The sequence below is a fragment of the Tauraco erythrolophus genome, chromosome Z (genome assembly GCF_009769465.1).
Source record: "Tauraco erythrolophus isolate bTauEry1 chromosome Z, bTauEry1.pri, whole genome shotgun sequence".
In the NCBI taxonomy this organism is placed as follows: Eukaryota; Metazoa; Chordata; class Aves; order Musophagiformes; family Musophagidae; genus Tauraco; species Tauraco erythrolophus.
Window position 1 is genome coordinate 16,591,655 of NC_141496.1, and position 15,803 is coordinate 16,607,457.

Consider the following 15,803-nt stretch of genomic DNA (forward strand, 5'->3'; position numbering starts at 1 on the left):
GGGCTCTTGAATGTGAGGTTGCTTCTGTCTGTCTATAGAGGGTCTCATCCGCTTGGTCTTCCTGATCAGGTAGCCTGTAACAGACCCCCACTATGATGTCATCTGTCCCTACCCTCCCATTAATCCTGATCCATAAACTCTTGGTCAGGCCCATAAACTCTTAATCAGGTCCTCATCTATCCCCAGGCAGAGCTCCATGCACTCCAGTCTGTCATAGACATACAGGGTACCTCTCCTCCTTATCTCTCCTGTCCGCCCTTCCTAAAGAGCCTATATCCTTTCCATTCCAATGCTCCAGTCATAGAAGCCGTCCCACCACATCTCCATGATGCCAATAAGATGATATCCCTGCAGGTGCACACACATCTCTAGCTCTTCTTGTTTATTCTCCATGCTGCATGCGTTTGCGTAGAGGCATTTGAGTTGGTCCCTGATGAAAGGGACATGCTATGAGAATTATTCACAATATAGTGTCGCACAATCGTATAACATGGTCCTTAAAATTGGAATTTGTAGAGGAAAACTGCTAATCACAGGAAACAGGGCTAGAGGGCACCTCAGGACTTCATTTAATTATCTCTCTGCCACAAGGCAGGATCAACTGTACTGAAATTATTACTCAGAGATGTCCTTAAAGACCTCCAAAGACAGACTCCATAAGCTCCCACACAATCTGTTCCAAAGCTTAGTTCTCCTTGCCATTAGAAAGTTTCCCAGGCTATCATGGGATCTATCTCACTGCTGCTTTTTCTATCTTGATGAATATAGGCAATATCGAACTTTTTCCCCTTTATTTTTAAAGGTAATCAAAGTAAACTCAGTTCTATATGAGTGTATTTTTATCTGTCAAGACAGGAACAATGATTCCAAAGCCAGATAACTCTGCTTCCCTGACTGATAAGAAAGTAGAGGTTAGAGAGTTATCAGTAAATTGAGAAAATGTAACCTAAAGTCAGTGGGAGAGGCTGCCTTTCCCCGCCCCCCCCCCCCTCTGTTTTTTTTTAGGGTTTTGTGGATTTTTTTTTTTTTTTAAGTGAACATCACTTTCAGGACTCATATTGGGTCTAGCTTTGTTCTTGTAGAAGTTGAGAAAGTTTCTACTGTTGAATTTTGTAAAACAAGTTCGAAGTACAAGGATTTTTTTTTTTTTTTATAGGCCCTGGGAAACCTACATGGCAGATTTCTGTAGCAAGGTTAGATCAGCAAATGTTGTACAAACCAACAATGCAAGTTTTTACTTTTAGATAGTGTATGGCTTTTGGAAGTTATGTAATTGTTAAATTTGCTAAGACAAGCGGGATATCATAACAGCATTAGCATGCCTGACCAAGCAAAGTAACAATGAAAGCAACAAGTTAGGTGTGAGCATAATACACGGATTTAGAAATCTTTGAGTACACCTTTCCAGGTCAGCTGCAATTTAGTTGAGGATGTGAATATTTTTTTTACATTTTGAAGGTAACTCCGATGTTTGTTTCATTTTTTAATATTCTTGACTTCTTTGTGCTTTGCTTTTTTAATGGAATGACAGGACTTTTGTGTACTATGTTAATGTAATTTTGGATTTCATTTTTTTTAAACTTCATTATTAATATTGAAGTATATAATAACTATCAATAATAAACCTCTTCTTAGAGGAAGTGGGAAGCGGTTTCCTTAGTGCTCCTTAGTGGAACAAGAGCTCAGAGGATGAATAAATAAAGCTATCACATGATACATAATGTAAACTCAAACCAAGACTCCTCAGCTAAATGTAAATAGCCAGCAGGTTGTCTTTTACAACAAACAGTTTTGTCAAAATAAAGCTAATACCTTCCTTAACGTTGTTCTTGCTCTTTCTGTTGTTTTTAGGAAATCACGAGTTCAGATGTAGGAGCTTTAGACTGTCTAAACTTGCTGCAAGTGTACTGTACTGTAAAGAGCTGCATTCCAAGTTCTCAGTCACGCAAAAAATTTAAAAATTCCAGTAAGTATCTTTTTTAAGGTCAGCTTGCGTTCATCAGTGAGACCGGATAGCTAGACACACTTAATGCTAAAACCATTTAATAAGGCTAAAAGCTTTGGACACTTAATACGTGAGACCTGGGGACACCAAAGCCCAAATTCCAGATCTTCAGAAATACAACTTGAATCTAACCCAGGAGGCATTGGAGTCCTGGTGCTCTCGTGTTTTTTTCTGTTAAGTTTTCTAAGAGCTTGGTAGTCTACTTCTGGGCAGGCCAGAAATGATTCAGAGCTCGACAGTGCTATACAGTCAAGCACCTAACTCATACCTAGTCTCCCCATGTTTCATGAGGAAGGTATTCTGCGCTTTACCTCCGTGTTGGATGCGTCACAACTCAATAACTGACCTCAACATGGTCACTGAATGGCATCTTCAGGAACACACCACTGCCAACAGTTTCTTGTTTTCATATTCCCATCTGTTGGCTGGAGCATTCACCCAAAGGCCCATGGAGAGAACACAACCCTATTGTCCAGAGTTAGGGTTCAACAGGGAGGCCATGAAACTACAGATGGGATATAACTGGGAATCTGTATCTATTGTGGACTCCTTTTTATATAAAGAGTGCTGATTAGTGATCTCAAAGCATCTGTGGAAACATCTTTAGTTGCTAGTACATGTTGTGTGCTGGCTGTCTTGGGGATCCTGGAGGTCTCTGTAAACACGTTGCCTCCTTAGGTGTCTAACCATGAAAAGTGCAGTGGCTCTCGGAAGTTATTGAGTTGCCACTTGTTTTCCTAGAGGAACTGGTTGAGAGAGGTGATTCTCCTCTACTCTGCCCTCGTGAGACCTCACCTGGAGTACTGCGTCCAGTTCTGGAGCCCCCAACATAAGAAGGACATGGACCAGTTGGAGAGGGTCCAGAGGAGGGCCATGAAGATGATAAGAGGGCTGGAGCACCTTTCCTATGAGGACAGGCTGAAAGAGTTGGGGCTGTTCAGCCTGGAGAAGAGGAGGCTCTGGGGTGACCTTATAGTGGTCTTCCAGTACCTCAAGGGGGCCTACAAGAAACATGGGGAGAGGGTGTTCAGGAGGGCCTGTTGTGATAGGACAAGGGGTAATGGTTTTAAAATAGAGGAAGGTAGATTCAGATTTGATATTAGGAAAAAATTTTTTACCATGAGAGTTGTAGAACAGTGGAACAGGTTGCCCAGAGAGGTGGTGGATGCTCCATCCCTGGAGACGTTCAAGGCCAGGTTGGATGAGGCCCTGAGCAACCTGATCTAGTTGGAGATATCCCTGTTCCTTGCAGGTGGGTTGGACTAGATGACCTTTGAAGGTCCCTTCCAGCCCTAACCATTCTATGATTCTATGATTCTATGAACTGTTTGAATGTAAAAGCTGTAAACTCTTCTCTGGGGTGCAATTATCCTTGGAAAATTACTTAATCTTAAAGCAGAAGTTTAGGGAAGTTGTCATCCTCTGTGTAGAAAGTGATAATACTAGGAAAAGCATGGTGCTTCCTAAAGGCTTGTTTCTTTGTATGAGTCATGGGCAGAGTGTGGGAGAGGTGGTAGGAGTAACCTAAGGAACTCCTGTGGGAGATTCATGCATTTGGGGCTGTCAATGCAATCACAGCTCTGATAAATGGCTCAAATTCTTACTTTATCTGTAGCCAGAAAGACATTTGCAAGGAAATGTCATTACCTCAGGTCATCTTTGTACTTATTGCTATTTTCTTTAAGTTCTCAAGTGAACAGTGAGGTTTCTTGTGCATTCTTTTTTAAAACTGTATCTGTCATGTCAAGGTTAAAAAACTGTGGGTGAATAAACATGCTGTTGGTACTAGGCAGGACAGCTAATCTAGAGTGAAGCTGATTTATATGCTCTGAGTTGTAAATACTGGAAATTCTCAAGCAAAGATCAAGACTGTGATAGCACAGTTGCACTTACGTTACATAAAAATAAAGATCTTCAAGCTAATGTAAAGAATATGAATTTTCTTATTGGTTTGTTAACAATCGAAGTTTCATCAAATCTCCTAAAAGTCAAGCTCATCCTGAATCTAGTGCAGTCATAAACTTCAGAATTGCAAGAAATGAACAAGGCCCAATACATTTCTCTCTGACAGTTTGCTCTATTTTAATTTGATTTCTCTCATGAAAGATAAGGGGAAAAGGAAGCTCTGAAGCATTTGCAGGGTATCATGTGAAAGCAGTGGTCAAGTTTACAGCGAGATTTATCCTTTGCTGACATGAGTGGGAACTCCTCTCCGGAGTCTCTTTGGAATGTGGATAAAGGTTTTTTACTTTCAAGTGAACAGTTCAGCAAAACCTCATGACCTCAATCACATCCTTTCGTAGCAGAGGGAGAAGGCACAGATTAACAAGCTAGTCAGGAATCGTTCTATTTGGATGACATCCTAAAAGTAGTACATTGCATTATTTCCTCCATGTGTCATGACAGATATTTTTAAATGTAAGTACCTTAAACTGTGAATGACGTTCTTATAATCAGTTTCATTATCTTAACATTTTATGTAAGAAATCATATGTATTCGCGTGTGTGTAAATATGTGTGTATATATGTATATACATATGCAAGCCCCAGGACCAAACCTCTGTTTTTTTTTATACAACTAAAGTTAAGGCATTTCTGAGCTCATCTACTCTTTGAACATACCATCTCATGTTGAAAGAATAAAATAATAATAGAGGAACCGTAGCATTAAAGACATATGGGTGCGCTTGTCTCATTCAGTGACCATGTTCATCTAGAAATAATTAAAAGACAGCCATGAAGGGAATATACTCTATGTAGCCTGTTGTAGATTTCCTTGTGCAGAATAGTCCTTAAACTGATAAGATCACTGGTGTGATACCATTCTTCTTGTTTGAGTGAAGTTCTGTTCCATGAAATAGGTATTTCAGGAGAGCTTCTGATATATGACGGGAAGGGATGACTTCAGCCTCCTTTAGAGCGTTGACTAGTGTGCTGCTAGGTAAATTACAGCTGGGTAAGAAATGTGGTAAGAAATTATGGACTTACTTTTTTTTCTTTTTCCTAAACCCATGTAGGAGTTTTTGCTATCCTTATTCCTGATTTGCTACATACTGTCTATGGTGTCTTTGGAAACATCTCAATAGGTGACACCAGGGGCTGAATGAGGTGATGAGGCTGCCTAGCAGGCAGGTAAACCTAAGAATTAAAATGTGTGTGCAAAAGCTGACTCTCACTTGCAGAGGTCTGGTGGCTGAGACAATTGGGCTGAATGGTTAGGGCCTTGATTGAAACTCCTCAGTTTTAATGCTTGTTTTTTCATTTGCCATCCTTGAGTGGCCTTGCAGTAGGGTTTTAATCTCAGGTTTATCACATCCTGTGACATTCCCAGCACGTACTGGTGCATGGGCTTGCTCCTCCCCAGAAGAAGGATCCTGAACCAGGATTTGGATAACCCTACCCTGGTGCTTGAAAGGGGAAGGCTGGAAGAGTATAAGTAAGGTGTGTTCTGTTAGAGCATTTATGTTAAATAAAATCACTGTGTGCTCCAGGAAATTCTCCCGTCTGGATTTGCTACATTATTGAAACAACGTTGGAAAGTATTCCCTGCAATGGGTTGTTCTTTGGTTTTGAAAAAACACCCCATGGAAAGCAACTGAATGTTTATTGGGCTCTCTGAAAGGAAAGCTGGACATGCAGGGTTGGCAGCGCCAGCGTGCCAGTGAGGACATAGGCTCCGTCCCCAGGGCTGACCACACACTCCCCTGCACTAGGTGGGGTTCACGCCCAGGAAGCATTAGGTACAGAAGCATGCTGGGAGGTGGTGGTTGGCTGCCCTGGAGCTTTGTCACCCCTCAATGCTCGGTCGCACCCCACAGGCCTCCTCTTCCCAGCTGGGATCCCGTTGTTCATGGCGTATTTGGGCAGGATGCAACACTGACATGGGGATCTGCTCCAGGACCTCTCTCTGGCCACGTTCCTCTGGTAGCAGGCACAAGAGCCACCTCCATCCTTTTCCTCCTCATCATCTGCTGACAGCACCCGCAGGACACAATCAAAATGCCTCCTGCAGGGCGGGTAGATAGCTCTTGTCGCAGCACAGCACTGGATGCAGCCAAAGCAGAAGCGATGGAAGCACAAGACCATACAGGTTGCATTATTTACTACTCCCAGGCAGATGAGACATGGGTAGTCATCTTCTGACTACACCTCCAACTGTCCTACCTGTGGCAGCTGGCTCCCACCGGCTGTCATGGCAGAGACGCTCTCCTCCAGAGCTTCCTCAGCAGCTGACATCATGTCCTGCAGAGAAAGACGTGCAATGTGCCTTAGCTTTCCTCACACTAGGAAGAGGAAAGCAAGGGGAATCCAAGCAAGCGGTGGAAGAAGGTCTCCCAAAGTGTCTCTTTGAGGGCTGAAAAGCAGCAGCAGCCGCAGCAGCAGGTCGTTGAGGTCCCTCTGGATGGCAACACTCCCGTCGGTGTTACAAAGTACAGTTAAAAACATAAAAACTTGGTTCATAGCTAGTGTCAAGCTGGTCCGTGCTTTGTTTCATGCATTTTCCAGAAGCTGTGGCATTCTCCTCCTCGTACTTAGCATCATAGAATCATAGAACAGTTTGGGTTGGAAGAGACCTCTAAGATCATCTAGTTCCAACCCCCTGCCATGGGCAGGGAAACCCTCCACCAGGTTGCCCAAAGCCTCATCCAGCCTGGCCTTGAACACTTCCAAGGATGGGGCATCTACAACTTCTCTGGGCAACCTGTTCCAGTACCTCACCAGCCTCAGTGTGAAAAATTTCTTCCTTAGATCTAAATTAAATCTGCCCTCTTTCAATTTAAATCCATTGCCCCTTGTCCTGTCACTACATGCGCTTGTAAAAAGTCCCTCTCCAGCTTTCCTGTAGGCCCCCTTTCTTTAATTGACCTCTTTTCCTGATTTGTGGTAAATATGCCTTATATTTCCACATGCAAAAATTTGAAGACTACTAAGCTGTTTCTTTCTTGTGCGGTATTTAAATGGGATGGAGATAAGTATAGGTTTGTTTGTTTGTTTGTTTGTTTTTCTAGAGAAGAACAAAGTATAAATGCAATTCTAAGGTAGTGTTTTAAAGCATGCAGAGAACAGACTAAGCAAAGAAGTGCTGTGATCACCACTTTCTCCCGTCACATGAGGGACACAAATATCACAAACACATACACCTGTTCTTTTTTTTTCTCTAGAAGAGGAAATAATTTATTTTCATGTCAAACTGGCCAAAGACATCTAGAGCAATAGTGCTGCACAACATGATAGCCAGGGATCAAGTATTTGGATTTTTCCTGGAAGATATATTTTTTCATTTTATATACAAAAAGATGTTTTATTAAGCTTTTTGTAACTGCTGAATATTTTGAAGTCACAGTAGCTGAATTTCCCTGCTATATTTTTCTATAATAAATTATCATGCATAAATCTGTTAAAAAGATGGGTAACACAACCATCAACTGCTTTATAAGGTTTTTTCTCTATTTCTGTCTAGATTAGCCACCCTGTCTTGGTGATTTACCTACACTGAGACTATTTTGATATTTTAGATTGATTGTCTAATCACTTGTTTATGTCCTTTCATCAAAATATTGAATAACTTAGGTAACACCTGGGTTGGAATTAATCTTTGAAGTGTAGCATTACAGTCACTGCTCCAACTGTCCTGTTTTATTGTAGACAGCTGTAAGGAAGTCTGTGGTCTTCTGTGGCAATCAGCAACATCAACTAACTGTAAATGAAGACACTGTTGTTTCTTCAAACTCTGAATATTTCTAGCTAAGGATAGCTAGGCATGATCTGCAGTTATGTATACAGAAATGAAGGAGAAGCTGCAGAAGAAAGCAGAAAATTCCTCTCACATTTTGGAAACAGAAAACCCATAAGGAAAGATGAAATTACAGTGAATCAGAGAAGCTTTGATAGTTATATAGGATGTCATCATACATTTCAGCTGAAATAAAAATATATGCTGAAGTGGAGTAAGGATTATCATGCTGTTCTGCATATGTTGGGGAAAAAAAAGGTTTACTTATTTTCAGAATAAAATATTCTGAGTTTCTTTTGTGATAGTTCTGACAGATCACTATTTTTTTCTAAGTCTGTACTGTAATGCAGAGTGTCAAAAATTCTAAGGATTTCTTTTCTGTGGCAGCATGAAATTTCTGAACAAAAATGTCTTTATTTGAAGAGTATTTTTAGGTATCATTTCAAAGAAAGTATAGTTAAATATCTAAATCTTAGACACCTGTGAAATAATATTTCCTTCAATGTAATCCTAGTAAAAAGCCTCACCAGTAATATTTTAAGGGTATCATTTTGGACACATTTCCAGCAGCTTGTCTTTCTTGTGAGATAATGTGTTTTAAATAATAGCACAGAAGAGAAGTTATGTAGTGTTGCATGAAAGACATAGACTATTATTTGCTCTTGTACTTTATTGAGCCATCTTGCAATAATGTAGTTATGATTTTTGTAGTAGAAGTGCAAAGGTTTTGATATTTCTTGGATCTTTGTTTGCTGTATTCATAGCATGTAAGTTTGCCTCACCCGACCTCGACCAGCCAAACTGTTTTTTATGAGCCTTATGTTCTGTGAGAAAAAGAAAGATGACATTGACTTCTCAAGCTGTGGTTTAGAAGCATGATTTCTGTCAATTCTCAACAAGTAAACAAAAAACCTGTTTTTATGGAACAGATGTACTTTATAAATGGCGTTTAAGTTTTATTTATTGTGCCTGCCACTGAAATACTTCAGAGAAAATTATATGTTTTCAATATGATTTGAGAATGCTTCATTCCAAAAGGTTAATTTTTAGCATATTCCAACCTGTGAATTTCTAATGTAAAAGGGAAGATGGTTCTTCTACAAATGGCTCTTTGGAATTGAGCTTAAGGTTCATCCAAGGTTCAGATGCTTCATTACCACCAGGCAGGAAATGAGCAAGTTAGACTTTAGACCAATATTGCTCTGCAAATAGCAGGAGAATTTGCTGACTAACATCTGATCTCTGATTCATCACTTATAATTAACATTGTTGGTATTCCAGACAGCTAGAAGCATTGTAAACACCAGCGGTAAACATTTCATTTATGTGCTGGATAGCCAAGACCGGGTATTGAGGCATGAGTTGAACTAGGTAAAAAGAAAAGATTGGGCAGATAAGAGAAAACGGGGCAGGGGGAGCTAGAAAAGAGATTATAGAAATCACATAATAACTATGCCATTACAATGTTACTCATTTTTTAATTAACATTTGAGACTACTTTGATATCTGATCAGAGTTGAGACATCTTTGTGTCTCAACATGATTATTCCCATGATTTCTGCTTTGAACTTACACTTTCAGTAGCATCTGCCTAGGTGCTCTGCTTACAAATAAGGCTTAGTTACTGAATCAGCATCTTCACTTTTTCACTGGGTTCTAGCCAAGATGACTTCATAAACCCTGGTCCTAGAACAGTTAGATGGGAGAGAGAAGCATAAATCATAAAAGTCCATATCCTCTCCTCCATTAATGTCAAGGTTGCATTGCCTTAGTGTCAGCAAATCCTGCCGCTGTCACCCTCAACATGCAGACTGTGGCAAGTCTTCAAAGAGTGGAAGCAGGTCCTGGACATGTGATTCAGTTAGGTAAAATCTTAGGTAAAAATCTCTAATTGTATTTAAAGATATCTTACTATTTTGTAGAGATTCATCTCCATTATCTTGCCCTCTTAATGCAAATACAGATCTCACTCAGAAGCAAAGCTGCAGAATTGAGACACTTTGAAAGATGCCTGTACTGGTGCTCCAATGCAGGTGTCACATAGCAGTTCTCACAGCTTAAGTATTTGATACCCAGTACATTCTGTTTCTAAATGTCTGTGTGGTATGTCGCCATCCATATGCCTCTGGGTGTAGTTCTGGCAGAATTGCAGCTCCTTAGATAGGCACCTCCAGAATCATGTCTCTAGCTTGTTACTTGTTGCCATCACAGAGTACATCAACTAATTTTTTTGCTACTCTACAATTTTCTTGCATGGATTTCCTTGTGTTTGTTCTTTACTGGGGCTGAAAGCGGGCAGAGTCCTTATGGGGGTCTAGAAGAGAAGGTGACTTTGGAGAGCCAAGGCTTCTAGAGTCATACCCCAGGCTGGGGAGCCCCTCATAACCCTGGGGAGAGGTTGCTGCAGGCCAGAGGTGTTTCAGATGGCAGCTTAAGGAGAAAAGACACTAGGAAATTTATGTTCTGCACTTAGTGCCTTCAAGATGACGGTATGGCCAGTTTATTCACTGAAAAAAAGCAGGACTAACAGAATGGTCTTATTAATAAGTTATTAAAGGAGGCTGAAAAAAAGCTGGTGTACATACTCCCTCAAAATTCCTGTGAGTGAAGATGAGAGAAAAAGAAATGAGGGGGAAAAAAAAACCTGTCTGCCATTAGGACAGGCTGTTCTCAATACCTGGTGAGGTTTTGTCAGAGGAAGCAACTATCTGCATGCAGTACTTGCATTCAGGGGAGATCTTATCAATGTGTATAAATACCTGAAAGCAGGGTGCAAAGGCAACAGAACGAGGCTCTTTCCAGTGGTGCCCAGTGACAGGTCAAGAGGCAACATTCAAAAGCCATCTGGACATAGTCCTGGGCAACCTACTCTGCATGACCTGCTTTATCAGGAAGGTTGAACAAGGTGATCTCCAGGGGTCCTTTCCAACCTCAACCATTTTCTAATTCTCTGTAAAGGCAACAGATATTCTCCCTGGCAGCAATACCAGCAATAGTGGTGAATGAAAGGAGGCACAGCCCCTAGTTTTTTGATTTGGAGTGTCTGGAGGTTCCAAAGTCTCCACAGTGGCCTAGCTATAGGGCAATGGCAGGGAAGGATTTTCTGCTGTTTCATGCTTATTCCTGAATCCTGGAGAGAATATTCAAACCCGTAGTAGGAAAGGTCCACTCCCTAATATGTTTGTCAGGGCTGTAGCATGGCAGGTCATGATAGGCATATCGTCCTGTGTGAGAATAGCACAGAGGAACTGAAATAACTGGCATTTTGCTGGAGAGACATGAGCCATCAGAAGAGATGCTGATGAATGAGGTGATACTGGTTTCACCCATGAGTGTCACCTCTCTGACACAACCAGACAGACCTGCTTTCTTGGGAGTATTGGGCTAGCACAATCTGCTCAGTTATGAGCCTAAGTTGTTGCTTGGATGTCATAAAACTGCCCATCCTCCTGCTATAAAAGAGTTCATTTTGTGACAACTATAATTATGGAACACACAGGAAATAAAAATATTGGCAGTGTTATTTCTGTTTTACCTAAGGTAGTGGGAAGAGTCTGGATCCTTTAGGTCAGCCATTCCAGTGTGATGAAACTCTCCACTGTCCCAAGAGCTGACAGACATTTTTCAGTCCAGCCTGGCTGCCTCATGGCTTCCCCAAGCTGCTATCTATAGGCTCTTTTTTGATCTTCATTCTTCCGGGAGTAAGTTGGATTATTTGGTCTCTACTCATTGCCCTCACACTATCTGCACTGTAGCCATCTGCCTGCAATTCGTCGTCCTTAAATACTGTCCTGCCTTGGGATTGCACATTTCTCCTGGCAATTTCTTACTCATCTCTGTGAAGGAGACGTCTCTATGTTGCTTAGAGGGCTTTGCTTCAAATATTTGAATTCTTACAGCTGTCTGCTCATGTTGCTGAAGTGCCACAGGAAAGCTGTGCCTGTCTTTGGCAGGTCTGTGATGGCCACAGGGGCTTATTTTCCAGCATCTGCTCTGACTTTGGATTCAGGCTGACACAGAGCCAGATATGCAGCAGAGATATGAATTGGTACATGTAAATATGAGTGGGCCTATGTTGTAAATAATCACCATATCATGCTTAAACAACTCAGGAAGGCAAATGGAACAATATGGAACAGGTTCAAAGAGTAAAAAGAAATCAAGATATCTGTTCATAATTTGACAGTTATGTCATTAGTGGTTTAGTAATAACAGCAGAAAGCCAAATCTAAACTGACAGGAAAGGAGCTAGAAGAAGCAGAAAATGTTTCACAGTGCACAGCAGGGGTGGAAACACCAGGAAGCCAAAAGCAGAACTCAGGCACATGCTGAAGAACAGAGATTAGTTTTCAACACCCCTAAAACAGGGAAGTTTATCTGCAGAGACGAAAGGTTTACTGCATTACTTGAGTGGAAAACATTCAGTACCGCAGAACCCAAGAGAAAGTGAAATAATTGACATGTGAGTTCAAAGAATTGACAAAAACACTTAGCAATATGTCCTGCGTGGTTGAATGACCCTCCTCAAAGGTCAAGCACATTTTTTCTGAAGTCACTTGATTTTTATTTTTTTGAACAAGTTTCCTTTGCAGAGTTTGGGGATGATTTTATTGCCCTGGAAGTCTCGATTTTTTGTTTGAAGATTGTTGCACTCAAGAATCCACATCTCAGGAGAAGTAGTTTGATTGTAAGAATAATGTTTTGCTATACGAGATGGGAAGACATGAGTATTTGAGGGCTGAGACAAGGAAAAGTTGCTCTTTACTGGAAGTTTGCTCTGATGTAACTGGAATTCTTGAGATATCACCAAAAGACAAGGAGAAACTGGAGAATATGAACCCACTTGATTTGAGGATGTTGGTTACAGAATGACTCTACAGATGTTATCCAAACTAACAACCAATGTAAAATGCTAGAAAAAATTCCTGGTAAGTCAGCGCGACTCGTAATACCTCTGTGTTATACAGAATGAGCGTTCAACACCACAAAGCAGGTGCTGTGCTGGAGCTTCTGTTTCAAGTGCCAGAAAGTCAAATTTCTTGCATGGGTAATTTGTATTATTCAGAGAGTTACTGGCTAAATAGTAGTACAAGCAAGAAAGCCAAGACTAGAGCCTAACCCCTTCTTTGTACCACAAACCGCATGTGGAAAAGTAACACTCCTCACAAAATAACCAACAGGAATGCTCTGCAGCTATGTTTGGATAATGTATGTCCTTGTTTTTCCCATGACTTTGTTACCCTTCACAATCCCATCTCCTCCCTAATATCATTAATGACTGGGTTCAGACTTGCCTTGCTTTTCCTGGACTATTTTCAAGAAGTAATTTTGTTTTATATTATTCCTTCCTGACCTATTTCTTCTGCATTGTAAACTTTTCTGTAAGTTTAATTAAACTTGCTTGGGGCTAATGATTTTTGTTTTTAAATATGGGCATGATGAGTTTGTGGTTTTCCTAGGCTGTTACTGATTTACTCAAAAAACCAAGACAGTGGGGTTTTCAGGGAGTTTCTGGGTTTTTTAGAAGGTTCCAAAAATGAGTCATTGCAGCCACCTGAAATCTAAATACACACATCTGACTTTCAAAAAAAAATTTCTGAAAGTCCCTGTCACAAATTATGTTTTAATGAATTAATTTAAAAAAACCCTCAAACCTAAAACAAAACCGAAACAAAACCCCCCATCATCTTAACTACTTTTCCTAAAGAAGCAAGTATAAACACTACCAAAATGCTTAGTTTATGTATCTGGAGTGTTATGAAGTTTATGATTCTGAAAGATGTTGGCATTGCATAACGATGGCAATGCATGGGGCCCCCAGGCTAACGCCAGAAATCTTCTCAGGGGGCTGCTAGATTATATTTTTCTTTCATGACTTAGAAGTGAAGCATGTGATTAGAAATTAGATGGGGCCAGGAGAGGTAGCATGGCAAATAATCCAGGTGATCATACTATCCATGGTACTTTTCCTTTTGCAAAAATATCCCATCGTATTTGAGATTCAGAAGCTGTTGCTTCTCCCAGATCCCTCCCTTGGGATGCTGCTGCTTCCAGCCTTGACTTGTGACTCTCAGAAGCTGATGTACTATGGTGAGTAGTATTTTCCCCCTTGTTGCCTGTGCTTGGACTGAGTAAACTTCTCACTTTCAGGTGAATGAAAGAGCGTTAAGGGAAGAGCAGCTGTGGCAGAATGTATGCATTATTGTAGGAGTGGCAAGTAAATAGAGTTTATGCGGCTGCTCACAGGTATAAATGTCATTTCTGGAAAATACATAAAGGCTTAAACTTTACTCTTGCATAGCAGTTATAAAACCCAAATTAACTCAGCAAAGAGGACTGTTTGTGGAGGAGAAGAGGATTTCAGTAATGTTATCAGAGACCAGAACTTACCTGTTGGCTGCCATACTCAGCTCATCCTGGACAGTGTGTTGTTTTCAGCTGTTTTTTCCTTTGGGCTTGCCTCCAAACTCCTCGGGACTGACATCAAAGTGGGAATCTTGAATGTCAGAGCTCTCTGGTAGCTGGTATGAAGCAGCATGTCCAAACAGCTCCACTGCTGACTGCTACCATCCTACCGGAGGGTATTTCCTGAGCTTTGTGATGGAGCTACCCTGTGCTTCTCTGGGTGCTCCTGAGCCCTGTGCACTGCAGAAGAGTTTCTACAGCATGAGAAGGATTATTAATCTGAAGCTAGCAGGTAGCTGGCCTGGTCCACAGCTGCAAAACCAACTATGCAAACCATTGATTCCTATTTTGCCATGAATTACTTCCTTTAAAGCTGCTGTCTGCGTTCAAATCCCTGTTAGTCCACTGTGGATGCTGCATCCACTGTTTGTCATAGGATGCTGGAAACTGGGTAAATACCATAGCTTGCGTGGATTTGTCAAGTGTGCCACGGCTGAACAGAAGCTCTTTTGTAAGCCAGTGGCCATATTGCTGAAACAACTTTGACTTCAGTACCTGGACCAGTAGCTGGAGGTGCTGTAGTAGAGGAGACCCCCTAAGAAACCACATAATATGGACTTGTGTTCTACTAAAATGCCATATGGGGGTTTATTTCAAGATATAACCAAGGTAGGGAAATGTGACATGCCAACAAATTTCCTTCAAACCTGAAAAAGCTGTAGGGGTGATGTTCCTTGAACTCATACAGCCAGGGCTCAATCCCTTGTGTATTAAGTCAGTAAGTGTAAGAGCAATGGCCCAATTTGGATGTGTGAAGGGGAATAAGTTTGAAGATATTGTAAGGGGAAACAAAGTTAAGGTAGCTTCTAACTCTGCATACCTGATCCATCATTCACAGTGTGTCCTAGTGCAACTCTTGGACTGTAGCCTGGGACTGATGTAATAAATTAGTATTTCCATGTAGGTCAGGCAATGTTACCGAAGTGCTCTGTGTGTGCATGTAAATGCTGATAAGTTTTTGCTGTATTGTCCCTGGATTTTTCGGTCTAACTGTATTTCTTATTGTATACTGAAAATAGTTTGTATGTACAGCAATACTTGTTCATGTTCATCTTGGATAGAAAGAAGAAATGAAAAGATAAGACACTTTAATTCTGTTACACTCTGGAGATCATAAACTCTCAACAGTCACTGTCTGAAATGCATAGCAAGGATTAGTTATATTTCAGTCTCCATGCCCCCTTTTGTTTAAAGAAAGATTAAGAAAGTACTGTTTTCAGCATATTCTCCTCTTCGAACCAAGTAGTGCATTAGCCACTGAATTGAGACAATAAAAACAACATGCATACCATAAGATAGAAACAATGATAGCTAAATTCCATTTTAATATTTTCAGATTTGCAAAGCAGTAAAAGTGGATTCTCTGCACCATCTTTATCACCTATGTTTATTAAGAACAGTAACAGGTAAATAGTATAATCACATGAACCTGAGCTTTTGCCACGTTGTAACGTGTATCATCCACAGATAAAGTGCAAGTACAGATAAAACAGTGCTGTGTGTTAACAAGAACTTATGCAATAATTTACACTCTATTATTAAAATAAATGAAACTTTTCATTCCTGAGGCTTTTTATCAATTCACACTTAATTACAGTT